We start from the raw sequence: 16,945 nt of genomic DNA on the forward strand, positions 1-16,945 counted from the left end.
GCAATGGTGCCATGGGAAGACAGACTGAAGGATAAAGATGCCCAAGAGGGCTGGAAGCTTCTAAAGAGTACAATATTCAGAAAGCCAGCAAGAAACCGTTTCACATGATGAAAGCACGAAAAGAATGGTAAGATATAAATGTGGGTGCACAAGGGGTTTATAGGATGTCTCAAATTAAAAGGAAAGCATAGAGGCAATGAAAGAATGGGCAAGTCACCACGGAAACATACCAGGAAATAACAAGAAACGGCAGGGAGAAAATCAGGAAGGCAAAGGTATAAAAATGAACTGCACCTAACGGCAAAGGAGGTTCAGGACAACAAGAAGAAGCTGTTTAGTACGCTGGCTATAAGAGAGAGATCAAGGAAACTGTACGTGCACTGTTAAATAGCCAAGGACAACTCTTAACAGAAGATGCAAAGGAGGTGGGATTACTCAATAACTACTTCGCCTTGGTTTTCACAAAAAAATTAAGCTGCAACCAGGTGGCTAATAAGGGCTATTTGGATAAAGAAGGGGAAAAGCTGAGGGATGGATAACAAGAGAGACAGTCAGAGAGCTTTTGATGGGTCTGATGAACTTCATCCCAGGGTACTGAAGGTAATGGCAGAGGTGATCCTCGAGCCCTTTGCTGGTTGCCATGTGAAGTTGGGAAGGTATTTCCCCCGCTCTTTTGCTGCTACATGTGTCAGTGGCTGCTTTTTTTCTTTATCTCCCACCTTTCTCAAAAACTGTGGGTGTTGGCTGCAGCCAAGAATGAGTACTTTGACTGGGGTGTGCCAGTGCTCCTGCTGGCAGAGACGCTCCTGGCTCGTGGCTCTTGCCTCCCCACTCAGGATCCAACTGATCACCGTATATGGGGTCAGGAAGAAACTTTACACCATGGACAGATTGGTATGGACTGTGGCTTTTTTTTTTGTCTTCTTCTATAGCACAGGGCATGGCCCGCTTCCTTGGATCTCTTGAACACATTTTTAGACCCACACAGCTACAACCTATACCCTTTTAACAATGTTGGCTTTCACGGTCCACATGCTTTACCTGTGTCGGGTTAGAGTGTTATGTCTTGTGGTCATATCAGGGTTGGCTGTGTAGTTTTGCTGCTAGGTTAGACAATGAATTTGTATGGGATGGTTTGGATAGGAATGATCCTTCCTGAGGCAGGGGTTTGGATTAGATGACCTCTGGAGGTCTATTCCAGTCTTACTTTTGTATGATCCTATGAGTTATTGCTTGAAATATAAGGGATGGCACCTTTGGAAAAATACCCGCTTTCTGAAACTCTGACATTACAACCACTTCTATGACATCTTGAGGCATACTGGGTCCCCTTTCCAGTGTCACTGAGCTTATGTGATCTACATGGTTCCAGAAACTCTTTTCTATCTATTCTCTAAAACTCCTTCCAACATGCCATTGCATAAAGTACAGTGTCGTTTCTTTGAACCTTCACTTATAGTCTTGGAACATGGAGGGGGATTATACCTGGCTGAAAGCTGAGGTCATCATAGCCTTTTGTAAAGGACACTCACTTTGTTGCAGAAGAGTCTTGGAAATGAGAACGGATGTGAGCTGGTAGAGCTGTGTCTTGCTGCCCCACCTCAAAATCCAGAGGCATCTCTGTGCTCTTCCATAGAAAACTGGCAGTGTATATAATATTACTGTTGCTTATGATAGGTTTCTCATAATTAGAGCCCCACTAGATAGGGCCAAAATGATAGAAAGACCCAGTCTCAGACTTTGTAGATTCTTTGCTAAGCTTTTGAAGATGTATGCACCCCTAGCCTGCAGAGATCATAATTTTAGATGACTTTAATAGGGCAGTCTGTCTCTTTAAGAGGGAACAGTCAGGCCTGTTGAAAGACCCTAGCTGCAGAGTATTTGTATAGGCAGACAGTGTCCTGCTAGCAGCTTCAGAAAGCTTCCAGAAGAGTAAGACATAGAGAAGGAAACAGACTGTGAAGACAACTGCTTGCTACAAGAAGGGAGCCCGGCTGCTGTGCTGGGAGTCGGAGTTAGAGGGCTCCTCCTTGAGTGCCTGGGACAGGGCACAAGGGGATTTGTTTTATTTGTTGGGTTGTTTGTGTCCTAGAGACTGCGTTACTTGAGACGACTGGCTGAGGAGCTCTGCAGGGAGCACAAGCCTGACTACAGAAGCCAGCAGGCTAGGTAGCCTGCTTGTAGTAACTTTATAATGACCTTAATGAGTTTCTAGAGTCAGTAGTGCATAACTGTAAGCTAACCAGGTCCCAAAAGATCATTTAAACCGGGGGCGGGCAATTATTTTGGGCAGAGGGCTGATTACTGAGTTTTGGCAAGCCATCGAGGGCCACATGACAGGCAGCAAGGGACAGATAAATATTAATTTTCTAAATTTTTAGGGGCCCCAAAGGCTGGAAAGCATGGCCTGGTGGGCCGCATCTGGCCAGTGGGCCACATTTTGCCCACCCCTGATTTAAACCCATAGTAGAGCATATGGAACATGTTTTTCTGCCCTGTCTATAAGACATCTTTCCAGATTATTTTTCCTAATTTCAGGTGAGCTGATTTTCTCTGGGTTCCTCAATTGCAAAATGATGGGCTCAGACCATGCGCTTGTGGCCCTACATTTGGCTCCTCACAGCCTGGGCAAAAAATAAAGGGTGCTGCCAGATGTGCAGCTCCCTGCTCTAACTCATGGAGCCCCCACCCTGACTCAACAGATGTTTGCTGTGGAGCCCCCTCCCACTTCAGAGCCAATACAGCTGAGAGGCCCAGTGCTGTCTTCAGGATGGGAGAGGGGAGGAGGGTGGATGGACCTCAGGGCTGGGGTTTTCTCAGCCTGAGCTGGAGCAGGAGGAGGTTGGGGGGCGGCTGCGAGGCAGGGGAGCTCCAATCCACACCCCCAGCTCAGGCTGGGCAACCTCCAGCTTGGCACTTCCTCCTGTCCTTTCTCCCCCTCCTGTCCTGCAGGCAGCACCGGGGGCAGGTTTGCATCGGCTCAGCTCTGATCAGGCGCAGGGACTAACAGAAGTTCATGAAGGTGCTCATTAGATGAGGGTTAATTTGTTGTGCGATCAGGCACTTTTAAAGCACTCTGCAGCTATTCACTTCTGTCAGGGCATGTCTGTCGAGTGCTTTCAGGGGGCCAATTGCGTGACAAATGTCACTTCTGTCAGCACCCAAATTGACAGATTTACTACTTCATTGCTTTTTTGGACCCCCATTTCCAGAAGTTTATAAAGAAGGAACGTAACCTCTTCCTGAAGACCAGTGAGCTCTCAACCCCCTCTAACAAGTCACTTTGGAAAACTGTAAAGACATTTTTTGGAGGCAGAATTACTAGCTTTGTGTCTATGAAAAAAAAAAAAGGCAGGCAGCTGCTGGCAACTGCTCCTCCACAGACTGGCCAGAACCAGATAGGAACCACATGAACTACATGTGCCACAAACAGAGTTTGCACTTTTTCAATTGAAGCGGGGGAGAAGGAATGCAGACCATTTAGGTGTTACCATCTTCAGCCAAGAGTGGCCAGAGCAGCTGTTCCCACAGTCTGAGATAAGCATAATAAATGATGTACTGCACCCACAACTATAAATAAACTATTCTTAAATTTTTTACAAGCCTTTGTACAGTACTTATTCTGCCCCTTCACACAGGGCCCTGAGTGCATTTTTGCTAAATGCAAATGCCCCAATTCTCTGTGGCCCAGTGGGAGGGTTTGAACACCCCAATGAGAGCATCAGAGGTTGCCAATGACTTGAGTAGGGCTCATTCAACCGAGTGGGGATCTTTGCCCAGCTGGTTTTTCCACTGATTCTTTATTAACATTTTCTGAACTCTTTGGAGGCAAGCTACTTGCTCTGCTACGAGTGCCTATGGGAGGATGTCCCTCAGTTAGGAACATTATTGATAGTTAATATTAATGTGAAAATACTGCCCCAAAGTTTGACAGCTGTCTGGAAAAAGTTATGACCAATATGCATCTAAACTGTATGTACGGTGGGGTTTATTAAAAGCTGCCATGACTCTGATAACTCATGACCGATAGCAGATGTAATGGCAGTGCATTGTGGGGACACCAGGACCAAGCACTTCTGCATGCCCAGCAGTCACGTTCAAGAAACTGGGGATAAATGCTGCTTATCCTTCAGAGATTTGGGTTTGCACCTGTTTTTAGGACATGGATTCAACTTGTACGAGGACTCCATATCCTAGCTTTAATCAGTAATGTCATTTCAGACTCATTGAACTTCCTCAGAGGGACCAGATGGACATTGTTCGTTCTCCTGTTTGAACTGGTCCTATAGCCTATTGTGAACCGGCTTTCAACCAAGTATTCAGGTTATCAAGATTGGGTCCTTGCAGCACCATTAAATGCTATATACTGACAATGTCCTTTTGTTTAAAACAAATTTTGAAACCACAATCCTCACCCTTCTAGTGTTAATCCAAGATTTTGGCTCATTTTCAGACTCTAGAATTAGCTGGGAAGAGTTAGTAATAAATACCTGACATCTCCTGGTTGCTTTGTATCAAGGCTTTCTCCCGGTGGAACTTTTGTAGGAAGACAGAGGCAATTAAATGCCTGGGGATAAAAATACTAAGGAATCTTGAAAAACTTGTTCAATGGATTTAGAGCCTGCCTGTCTGCAGCTAACAAGAGATACCAGTTGATGGCAAGTGGTTTCTGTGAGCCTCTGGGGAAAATGAATGCAATTAAGATGAACGTCTTACCTAGATTTTCATGCATTTTGAGTGGGATGCTTGCTATTTTAACCCTGCCTATTTTAAAAGATGTAATAAGATTATCGAGATTGTTATGTGGGGGCTAGGACCTTCCTCTATTTCAGGGGAAGCCTCAGTTCCCTATTGCTGCAAATGGTGTCAGACTTGTCTTTCAAAATATTATGTATTATATTGCCTCTGTCATGTCTTGGGCATCTCGCTGGTTCCACCACATAAGTAATGTTAAAACGTTGCTATCAGACTGCAAATACAAACTGGCTGGAACCTCAGTTGCATCTTTCTGGAGGACTACCAGGTAATGCAGTCAGAATTAAAGTAGTGATACATAGATGGACCCCGTAATTCTTTTACTTAGCATTGATGGACTCTACTTCATTCCCACTCATGGTGTTTGTAGCACGGCGCTGGGATGTGCCTTCTCTTTGTAGAGAGCAAGCAGCCTGAGAGGCCGCTTGCAGGTGGCGAAGGGGGGAGCTAATGAGGGACTCACCTGACCTGAAGAGGGCTCAGGTGGGATCTATATAAGCCCAGAGCTTGCACTGGTTAGAGAGTCTTTCCCTGGCAGCCTTGAAGTGAGGAGCTCCTGGCTGCAGGGCTCCTGGAGGGACCTAGATTTAGCTAAACCACTCTGTAGGCCTAGGAACAGAGGCAAGGTCCCTGGGCAGAGCAAGACCTGGTTTACAGGCAAGTGGCCTTTGCTTTATATTGACCCCTAGAGGGTTTAAGGTGCCTGCCTTATGTCTTTTCTGTGATCCCACGTGCCCAGGGAAGGGGTGAGCTGAGCTACAGGGTCCAAGAGCCCGGAGGAGAGGTTGTGTGCAGGACCAGAGGGTCCGGGAGACTAGAGGAGGGGTCATGTGCAGGACCAGAGGGTCCGGGAGTCAAAAGGAGGGGTCATGTGCAGGACCAGAGGGTCCGGGAGCCAAAAGGAGGGGTTGTGTGCAGGACCAGAGGGTCTGGGAGCCCAGAGGAGGGGTCATGTGCAGGATCAGAGGGTCTGGGAGCCCAGGGGAAGGGTCGTGTACAGGACCAGGGGGTCTGGGAGCCCGGAGGAGGGGTCGTGCGCAGGACCAGAGGGTCTGGGAGCCCGGAGGAGGGGTCGTGTGCAGGACCAGAGGGTCCAGGAGCCCATGGAGACCCTATAGGCTAGGGTATAACCCCGGGCTGGAAGGTATGTCCGCTTGGAGATGAGGAAAGTTTGCCCTCTTAAAGGGGCAGAAGGCTGCTTCTGCGGTTGCTTGTGTTTCTGTTTTAGCCCGGGGGCTTATGGTTTATGTTACTGTTTAAACTGGTGGTATGGGTTGGGACTATAAGGGGTGGTTTATGGAGGTCCCATTAGGACCGTCTTGAGCCCTTCCAGGGACAGGATCAAAGCTTCAGCTAGTGTTGGTCCCTGAGAGGGGCAGTGCGCAAGGCTGCAGAGCCACAGGGGCCAGGAGCCCAGCACCCAAGAGAGGCACAGTCACAATTGATTATTGAGCCCAGAGTGGGCACATTGCCATATTACGGCCACAGGGGCATAGGGACACAGTGAGATGGGCCCGGAGCCCGAGAGGGGTGCAGCCACACGGGCCAGGGGCCCGGGGACCAGAAAGGACAAACTAGAGCTAGTGCCTCAAAGCCAGGTCTGACGCAGCGGGCCCAGTTTAGAAAGCCTATCTGAGAAGGAAGGTGTGCCACCGAAGAGGCCAAAGCCCAACAAGTGAACAACAACATGATAACGTCCGCAAGGTTTGGGGAGTGGTGTAGGGGAGGAAAAGGAGCCACACAAGTTGCCCTTAAGGCTACAGGTGCTCTACAGGGGCCTAGTGATGCTGAGAGGGACCTATCAGGCTTGAGGGCTGGATTGAGACCCACTGGGAAATTATTAGGAGTAAGGCTTGATGGCAACCACCCTTAACCTTTAATATTAAGGAATCTAGAGAGCGCGACATTAGAGTCAGAGCCCAGCAGGGTCACTACGAGGTGTCACGGCCGCCCCTGTGGCCACGCGACCTGTCACAGCGTTCACATTACAAAAGACCACACTGGTATTAAAAACTTTTAGAGGTGTCAACAGATGGGTTTGTGATAATTTGTGCAATGGTGACAGATCTACCACTTCTTTGTTCTCAGTATCATATTAGCTAAAAATATTAAAAAATAAACTGGATCAAGACACTGAATAATGAAGAAGTCCTGGAATAGGGACAACTGGGTACAATATGGAAGAAAGAAATGGACATATCTGACATAAGACACATCTTGGACATAAAGAAGTCCAATAATAGGTTATTTATAGGGACCTTTTCAATGAGTAGTAACAGAGAGTGGTAAGAGGGTGAGCAAGAGTGACCTAGAGGTTGAAATGGCATCATTATATCCGAAATAAAAGAACTGGACAAATGAGCCCAAGATGTGGGGTGGCAGGTGTCATTCGACACCTGCCTTTTATACCTGCAGGATGAATGAGGAGATGGAGCGGCGGCTAAGAAACTCCAGTTAAGAGCAGGGCTTTAGGGTGTTAGACATAGTTCAGACACATAGTAAAAGAGAATTTCTGCTCGCAGAGCTTCGTACCAGGGGCTCCTAACCCCTGTTAATCAGGTAAGCTGTGTTAGGAGGATACAAAGTACAGCAGGTACAACAGGTAGAGTCAAAGGGCAGCAGAGCCCAACCTGCACACTGCAGGCAGCACAATGCCAGTCTGCTCATTAGAAGACTAATAACACCTGTGCTGTGTTGCAAAGGAGAAAGGGGTCGGGTGATAGTGGTTTATGTTTCGGTTTTGCAGCCTGTGTTTTGGCCATGGGGCAGGGAAGAAGAGAGGCCGTGGTGGGTACCTGGGAAGGGCACTGTGCACTTGTTTAGTGGACTTAGTGTCTAGAGAGACTGCCAGACAGTGGGCGAGGGCTAGAGCCAGAGAGCGCTGCAGAAGGCCTGTGGGCAGGGGTTGGAGACTGCGGGCTGTGAGAGAAGAGGAGGCCTGATCATAGGGGCAAGAGACAGCGTCTACAGAAGGCCTACTAAAAGGGGGCTAGAGAGAGAGTGAACCCTAAATATAAGCAGCTATTTGGGGGCTCTAGGAGAAGAATGAACCTTGGAAAGAGACCAAGACAGCAAGGTGGTTACGGTCGAGTATAGGGAGAGCACCCTGCTCAGGGGACTGAGTTCAGAGATCAGGCCAAAATGAGGTGGCTTGATGATGAGTAGAGTGGAGTGAAGCACCTCAAGGCTTATTCTGGGGACAGCCTCCTAAATTTATATTTATTTTCAACAAGTTGCAGTAGGTGAGCCCAGGTGGGGCACCCTGGGAAGTCAGAGCGAGAGACAGGATTAGTTGGGCCACCAGAGCGTGCCATGGCCATCCTCGGAAGTGGAGTCCTGCTACAGCGTTCAATCTAAATAGATAAGGAAATATGAAGAAAGGGAGGTGAGTTGGGCACAGTTGTGAGGCACTACAGACAAATACAGAGAGTATTACTTCTGCATACAGTATTAACAAAGCCGTTAATAGATTACTGATGTCCACCATTCAGAAAGGATATTGGAAAATAGGACTTGAGAGACGCCAGAATCACAACCACATTCAAGAAAGGAGGTAGAGTGGGTTGCAGTAATTATTGTGATATTACACTTGTGTCCATAATGAGCAAGGTCCTCGCCCACATCCTCTTCAGTAGATGCATCTTTCTTGTTGAGGAGATTCTGCCAAAATCCCAATGTGGTTTCAGACCACTCAGAGGTATGATAGATATGATCTTGATTGCTAGACAGCCGCAGGAGATTTGGATGCTCACTAAAGTTTGTTACCATCATCAGACTTCTTTGTGATGACATGACCACAAGCGTCTTAAGCAGGTACTTGGAAATGGATCCCTATTAGAGCTGGAATCATGCAAGGATGCGTGATTGCACCAATACTCTTCTCCATCTATATCACAATTATTCAGCGTCTCATTGCTGGCAGGTTTCCACCTGGAGTCAGCATCCAGTATCTCATGGATGGGAACCTCTTTAACGTCAACTGGTTATGTTCCAAATCCAAGTTAACCACACCTCTATGGCTGATCTTCAACATGCTGATGATTGTGTTGCATGTGCCCACTCAGTTGAAGGGCTCTAGGTCATTCTTAACTACTTCTGTGAAATGCTTGGACTTGTTATCAACTTCATAGAAAAGATGACCCTTTACCAACCTGCCCCAAGCCAACCAGCTGCTCCTCCACATGTTACAATTAGAGGACAGTCTTTGACTATTCCCCTACCTGGGTAGCCATTTTTTTCCCAAAATTAAACACAAACAATAATATGCAACATACCAGATAAAATCTGACAGTGCTGCCTTTGGACATCTCTGAAATCACATCTTCAATGATTGTGACCATAGGACCCAAACCAAACTTCTTGTTTACCAGGCTGTTTTCATTTCTGCCGTGCTGTATGGATGTGGAAGTTGGAGGACATATTGGAAACACCTGAAAGCCAAGGTATGATACTATCAGCAATGACTTCAGAAAATCCTCCATAGCGATTGGAAGGACAGAAAAATGAATGCCGGTATACTGGCACAAACACTACTACTATTGAAGGCATGTTTATATGGCACTAGCTCCATCGGACAGGGCACGTCCTAAGGATGCCTGACAACCAGCTCCTGAAACAGGTCCTATATTCCCAGCTCACTAATGGTTCTCACTCTAGAGGTAGGCAAAAAAAGAGATTCAAGGACCCCTTGAAGGCCAATCTGAAGAAATGTAGTATTAACACCATTAACTGGGAGACTTGATCGGTGAATAGTCCCCAGTGGTGCAAGGCATCAATCATTTAGAGGAAACCTGCCTTACTATGGAGGCAGATAGATGAGAGAGACAAAGCGAAAAGATTGTGGGAAAGAGCTGTGATCTGGCATCACCAGGATCCCCTTCTTCCCCCCAGGACTATTTGCCATGTCTGCAGCTGAACGTGTGGATCTTGGATCAGCTTTTTCAGTCATCTCCAAACTCACCAATGACTTCCCTACTTTCTGGAAGACTATCATCCTTGTATTAAGGGACTGCCCATAACAATAATGCTTCTAGGACTGGAAAACACATTTTGGAGTGGGAGAACTAAGAAGTCCAGATGTATTTAGTTTATCCAAACGGAGGTTCTGAAGAGACTTGATCACCTTTTCTCCTAATCTCTAATCTAGAAGGCATAACAAGATCCCAAGAAAGCAGGTTCAGACTAGGTGAGTGCTATCTTTCTGGTAGTTCAGCAGTCGATCTAGGGGACAGATGGGTTTTCTATCACTTGAAATTTTAAAATCAAGATTGCATTTTTTTTTTAAAGGCATGCTATATACACAATTTACCTATGGGTTGTATTACAGGAAGTCAGGTGAGACGGTCATAGTGGTACTTTCTCACTTTCAGATCTGATACTTGATTTGTTAGGGTCATGCTGCACATCAGTAGAGCCACACTCCTAGGCTAGTGTATTATTTATTGGAGGAGACCCCTGTAGCCCAAGGATGGCATATTAATGGGTGTAGTTTGGCAGAGCTTGCTCTACCAATACTTATGCTGTGTTTGGTAGGAGTGACTAGAGCAGTGCTGGGTTATGACATGCTGAGGCCCTAAACTATGTCCAGTTTAAGAGGCCCCATATGATAAAAATAATCCATGAAATCCATGAGAATGGATTTTCATGAAATTTTAAGATGAATTATTGTTATTTCTGCACACATTTATGAACTCAATATGAATAATAACTGTGAAGCCATGTATGTGTATATTTTTGTCATACTAGAATGAAAATGTCTAGTTTTCTTTTCTTATTTAGTGGCCCCTTATACTGTGAGGCCCTAAACTGTATTTTAAGTAGATTAAACCTAAATCCAGTGCTGGACTAGAGGACAGTACTTCTGTCTACACAAGCACTAAATGAGCACATGTACATCCATATGTACATGCACACATTTGTATCAAAGGCAATATACAATGAGAGACAGAGTGTGTGTGTGTGTGTGTGTGTGTGTGGTGGGGCTATGGGGAAGAAGTCAGAAAATTAATAACTGTCTGCAACCAAACCTCTCTTGTGATCTGAACCTCAGACTTTGGGAGTGGTTATATCCAGATTCAGACTTTATGCTAGTCCCGTATCTCTGTCTTGGGCCAAACAAAACCCCACTGCTAGATCTCAAGAGCTCTTAATAAATATCAGGGGAAATGTTAGATCCTCGATTCAGCATTCAAGATTAAGGACTTCTTGACCATCTATAGAAGCAAATTCAAAACCTGAGGATGAATGAAAAAATATAAAGTCAGTAGTGGCTGGCATGATTATAGGTAATATTAAAGCTTTTCAAAAAAGATATTTAAAAAACCTCATGTTTCTGAAAAGTCAGTGTTGTCTATTGGGTCTCCAGAGAGAATAACAGATGAAGGTTAAGAAGACAGGCCGAGTAATTCCTGCAATTAGCTTTGAAGCCTATGATCAAGTCTTGACAATCAAAAAGTGGTGCGGGGAGGGGAAAAAAAAAAGCCTTGGCAAAGGAAAGAAGAAAAGAATTATTTGACCAAAAAAAGAAGAGAGAGAGAGAGAGGGAAGAAAGAAAAAAGAAATGGCAGGTCTTGGCAGAGAGTTTGTGTTGCTAACCTGTTGAAGGGTTCAGCTGTGGAAGAACTCGGTTCCTGAGAGCTAAAATGGAGCAGAAACCATTTGCCACGTGGCGTTTGATCGTTAACTGCCAACAAATTCTGAAGAGGTTCAATCTGCAAATCATTCGGCCCTTTATGCTATAATTTAGCATAAAAAATTTGAGCTTTCATCTGAGCCTCTTAGTAATGTCTCAGAAGACAATGAGCTAAATTTCTGTTCTCAGATACATTGGAGTAATTCAAAATGAAACCATTGATTTCAGATTGATGCTAGCAGAAACAAGATTAGAATATGGCCTCCTGTTTTTTGGGTTTCTTTTGTGGGGTTGTGGGGAGGGAAGGGGGAACAAGGCCAATCGTTTAATTTGGAGAATGGACTAACACTACAGACACCTGTCATGTAATAAATAGTATACGAGAGGGCAGATCTCTGTTTTGGTGTGGCTCGCTTAGGCTAGGGACAGAAGTGACACATAACCCACTTTAAGTGATCTCGAAACCGGTTTCAACCTGTAACAGAACAGAAGCTCAGTGCACGCAAATCAGTTTCAAAATGGCTGAAACTGGTTTAAGACAGACCTGGTTGAATGTAGTATCAGACTGAACTGATTTGGGTCCAACTGGTTTTTAAAAAGTCTGTCCCAGACCTTACAGATTCAGAGGAACGATGGTGAGATTCAGATTAACTTTGATTTCCGCCCCCTCTCTCCCCACTCACCTGAACACCGGGGCTCTTCAAATCTAAGCTTTTGGTTTGACCCCATCTCTGTTTGGCTTCACGTCACAACTCTAACGCCAACATGCTGCGCCCTGCTGTGCAAAGAAAACGGAGACGAGAGGACCTTGAATGTAGCAACAACCACCACAACAACGGGACGGAGAAAAAAACCCACCTGAAGCAGTAAGAAAACCAGCACAAAAAGAAATGTAAGGGGAGGCGGAGCGGTTGTGAAGAAATGCTGGCTTTCAGCATGGCCGCAGAGCTGGCTCTTCCATGCGTGAGCGCCCCTGGGAGCCAGGCAGGGAGTGCCACTACCTTCTTCTGCAGGAGCAAATATTCCCCTGTGCTCTATTCCCGCTCCAGCAGGGCAGGTTAATTGGGCTCTTTTTCCTTCACTTTCTTTCTTTTTTTTTTAATTATTATTTCAACTGAGGCTTTACTAATCAAAGCAGAATGTGGCTGAACTTTACCCACTCAGACAAAAGTCCTCTTACCCCCATTCGAGCGAGCTCTGCTCTTTGCCCATCCAGCTGAAAGCGGAGGCAGGCACTTTGGCTTTCTGCTTTGTTTGTATATACCTTTTTTTTTGTGCGGCAGTAAAAATCCCTCTGTTTGCACGTAGCATTGAACTTTGTTGGTATCTGTTGTTCATAATGAGTTCAGTTTAATAGCTGGCTTTGCAATGTTACCTAAGAAGGCTCTGCTGCGAGTAAACATTGACAGAGGCCAGCAGGATACATGCGGTGAGGCCATGCCTTATGGATAGTGTCTTTTTTTTTTTTTAATTTAAGGACTCACTTTTTTTTTTTTTGAGTTACGACACTAGTACGGAAAGAGAAGAGAAGGGGTTTACCTTCAGCCTTCCTTTTGCAAACCCCACTCCCCACCATCATCTTTAAATCATCCTCGCTGGCTTGAGCTCCAAGAACTAAGGATGCACAGAGCCTCTACAGTTACAGAGTGCCCAGTATTCTGCACCAGATACCGAAAATACTTGATTTTTTTTTTTTTTTACTTTTCCCCCCTTTTCCTCCCCAGATTTAACCTAGTTTTATAGCATGAACAGCCCCAAAGAAAGCCAGAGAGAAAAGAGATGAAGCCCAGGGAGCAGCGGAGGACCAATGAAAGAGGCAGTAACCATTCTGTCATTCCTTTGGAGAGCAATGCTAGACACCTTTAAATGCAGAGAGTGTCCTCTGCCTTTTTGCCAAAGCTCTTTTATCTGTGTGAATAAAAAGGGAGGCAGGTCAGCCTAGTTTCTGTTGCCAAATAAAAGCATGAATAAATTAGGCTATTCTTAGTAGGCAAGCGAAAGGAAGAAAAAAATGTCAGTATCTATTTCTAAAGCAATTTCATATTCTGCCCCAACTGTTTGCACATGATAGAAAGGGGCTGGAGCTGCCTATTATTATGATTAGTACTATTATTATCATTGAAGGGCCTCATTGTTCTAAAAGATGTTAGGTTTGCATGATTCACAATCCGGCTCTATTCATCAAGGAAAGGTTAGGAGAGAGGATCTGATATTCTGTAAAGGGTTTGTTTTTTTGCTTCTCTCTCTCTCTCCTTCCCACCAACCCCCCATTTTCTCTCTCCCCCTGCCTTCTCCTTTACTGGCTTAAGGCAGAAAGCAGGCAGAAGGTCTCCTATTAGCCAGAATTAGGAAACAGGGATCTAGGTGCCTGGGAACAGCCGCCCGTAGCTCTAATCCCAGCGAGGACCTTAATTGTATCTGGTTTAACAGTTATTCATGCAGTTTTACTGCAGGCAGGCACGGTGATTAGGGACATTGGTTGAAAAAAAAAAATCCGTTCATTAGCCTAATAAAGGCTGCCTAAGCCTGCTTGTTCAGCCACTAATAATCCAACTATTAGTGCCGTGCTGGATGCTGTGGTATTAATATATGTAGCTTACTAGTGTCCAAGCAGCAATATGGGTCAGCGTGGTTGCTCTTTGGTTTCAAAATCAGCTCCCTTTTAAGCACCCTATGTATGTATAAGCAGAGAAAAGAAAAGAGAGTGATTCGGGCTGAACGAATCACGGTAACGGCCAAAAAACAAACCGTTTGCTTCTTGTACTCCACTTTGAATGTAGCCCAGGAGCCTTAGGAGCAGGGTTGCATGAGGACAAGAAAATTGGCCCCTTCAAGTGATGGATGTTCTTGAAAAGCAATTTATTTTTTTCGTGCATAGTTTGCTCAGTTTCTCCACAAAAAGGCTTTGGCTCTTTACCAAATATTAACAGAGGCTAATTGTTTTTTTCCCTATATTTCTTCTTTGCACAGCATATGGCAATATGCACCTTGCTAAGTGTGATGGAGCCAACAGCTAACTCGGGAGCATCTAAGTTCCCTCTGTGAGGGATAAAAGGGCGAGAAGTCCCGTTTTCTCCGCTCCCGCAATTTCCTGCAGTACTCAATCACTGACCAAAACGTTTCCTTTCCCAATGGAAAGGAGGAAAAATAGTCCCCACACTTTAAAAGGCAAATCTGTGCTAAGCAGAATCCCGGTGCCACTAATTAGAGTGTCAGTAATAAAATCCTATCATCCATCTTCATAAAATGCTGAGATTTTTTCCCGGGGTATAGATTGAGGCCATGTTGGGCTACAGACTTGGCCTGATGGAGGGTATTTGTACCCAAAAACTTGCAAAGAAGAATTTTTCCAACTATTTGCATTGGTCTAATAAAAAACATCAGATTTACTCAAAGAACCTGGTCTGATCATTTGTTTTTCCTCTCTCTCTCATTTATGGATGTGATGTGCTGCATCATTGCAATAAGGGAGTGGAAATGACACTGACTTTGTCTTTCAAGGGTATTGAGTTGGTGGTCTAACTATGTGCAGGCAGTCCTTGGCTTACAACGTTTCGAGTTACAACGTTTTGCACTTACAATGTTTATACATTGACACCCGGTTTCAACTTTCTGACATCAGTTTTGACTTGACAATGCTTGATCTGATGTGACGCGGCACCAGTGAACAAGTTCACTGCATCACCCATCTCCCTGGAGAGCGTCTGTCCAAACTTCCTTGGACACTTTCTTTAAGAAAGCCGACGAGACTCCAGAAAAACCTGCAGCCAAGACTCCTGAGAAGCCTCCAGCCAAGAGCCCTTCAAAAAGTCCAGCAAAGTCACCTCAAAGAAGTCGTTCCAAATCAATAGGATTGCTACTTACAATATAAATACATCCATGTAGCTATATTACTCATCTATAATTGATCGAGTACAAAATTCTGGGGTATTTTTGGTGAAAATAGGGTATCAGGAACCAATCCCCCATTTATAACATTGTTTCGTATGGGAAAATTGGTTCTGAGTTGCAATGTTTCAACTCAAGACGTGATTTTCAGGAACCGATTGTGTCGTAAGTCCGAGGACTGCCTGCATATATTTCTAATGGATCTCAATTAATTTAACTTGAAGGTTAAAGAAATCAAAGGAGGCAGCTTATTGTTGTTATTTTTTCATGCCCTGTTTTATTTTCTGTGTTCACCTTTCAAATGTCTTCAATATGTTTGCCATTAGATTAACACAAAATTAATCTACCGTGACTTTTAATCAAAGTGGATTTCAACCATCTATAGAGCAGACCAAATCAAACAAGTTTGCACGTATGTGTATGCATGTTGTTAATTCCCTAGTGATCCATCTAAGTCACAAGATGAGGATGGCAGCAGTTGAGAAGTATGCATGCCTTAAACATTCAAATGCACTAAGCTGTGCATGCAAACAGATGCCCCAAACAAGCAATCAAAAAGGGTTGGATGGGTCGCATCCTTTCCTCATTTACATCGGTGCTGTCTGCGCTTCAGTGAAGTTTGAGGAGTGTAAATTCAGTCAGATTTGGCCTCACCGCTCTGAAACCTGCAGCTCTCTATTTACCTTAGTGTCTCTCTCCCCGCTTTTCAATGAACACACATCAGGAGCGCGTGAAGCTTGGACCTCTGGAAGGAAGACATAGAATCACAGGAAATTCAGGTTGGAAGGGACCTCAGGAGGTCACATCTAGTCCAAGCCCTGCTCAAAGCAGGCCCAGCCCCAGCTACATCATCCCAGTCTGGGCTTTGTCAAGCTGGGTCTTAACACCTTTTTTTTTTGTTTTAATTAGATTCTCTGGCTTTTTCCTATTTTATTACTCCATTGTTATAACTTTTATACCATAATGCACTTTTATTTTTATTCCAGAAGCATGAACATGGGTGACAGAGGCTATGGCAGACAGGTGAGCTCAATGCATTGCATTATATGTGAGCCTGTCTTTATCTGCCACATGGTGATCATTTGACTTGGTGATAACATGCATTTTTGTGCTCCTTTGGCCATCCAGGCTATACTCTCTATGATGAAATATTTCCCCCCCCAAATACTTTAACCATCCCAAACCTGAGTAGATTCAAGAAACTTCTACTGCAAAGGGAGGGTATGCATACACAAAGCATTTGCATGTAACCCACTGTTACATCAGTGTAAATGTGGAGCAGATATATAATTTACAGCATAAGCTGCTCTTCTCTGGGGTATTGTTGCTCCTCAACAAAGTTGGAGTAACTTTGCACTGGTGTATGGGCAATGTGTATGCAGCTCCAGATAATTTCACCTCCTGGGTGGCTGTTTGCTACCATACATGGAGCCTGGGGAACAAGCAGGAGGAATGGGAAGTCCTTGTATAGTTGCAGAACTATGATGTGATCGTAATAACAGACTTGGTGGGAGCTCGCACGACTGGAGCACTGTCATGGATGGGTACAAACTCTTCGGGAAGGACAGGCGGGGAGAAGAGGAGGAGTTGCACTTCATGTAAAAAAAGCTGTATGGTTGCTCAGAGCTCCAGTATGACACTGGAGACAGGCCTGTTAAAAGACTTTTGGGT

General features: G+C 44.9%; 1 long non-coding RNA gene across 2 annotated transcripts; it reads right to left on the reverse strand.

The window, feature by feature from the left end:
• Positions 1 to 7,957: 7,957 nt before the first annotated feature.
• Positions 7,958 to 12,408, reverse strand: LOC112550993. 2 transcript variants are annotated; one of them, XR_003095095.1, is made up of 4 exons: positions 12,245 to 12,408; positions 12,070 to 12,161; positions 9,030 to 9,185; positions 7,958 to 8,108 (listed from the first exon to the last, which is right to left on the reverse strand). It is a non-coding gene; the product is annotated as an uncharacterized LOC112550993 (long non-coding RNA). The 2 variants fall into 2 exon arrangements; XR_003095094.1 differs by having other exon boundaries at positions 12,070 to 12,408.
• Between the last annotated feature and the right edge of the window lie 4,537 nt (positions 12,409 to 16,945).

This window comes from Alligator sinensis, unplaced genomic scaffold (genome assembly GCF_000455745.1).
Source record: "Alligator sinensis unplaced genomic scaffold, ASM45574v1 scaffold1133_1, whole genome shotgun sequence".
NCBI lineage: Eukaryota > Metazoa > Chordata > Crocodylia > Alligatoridae > Alligator > Alligator sinensis.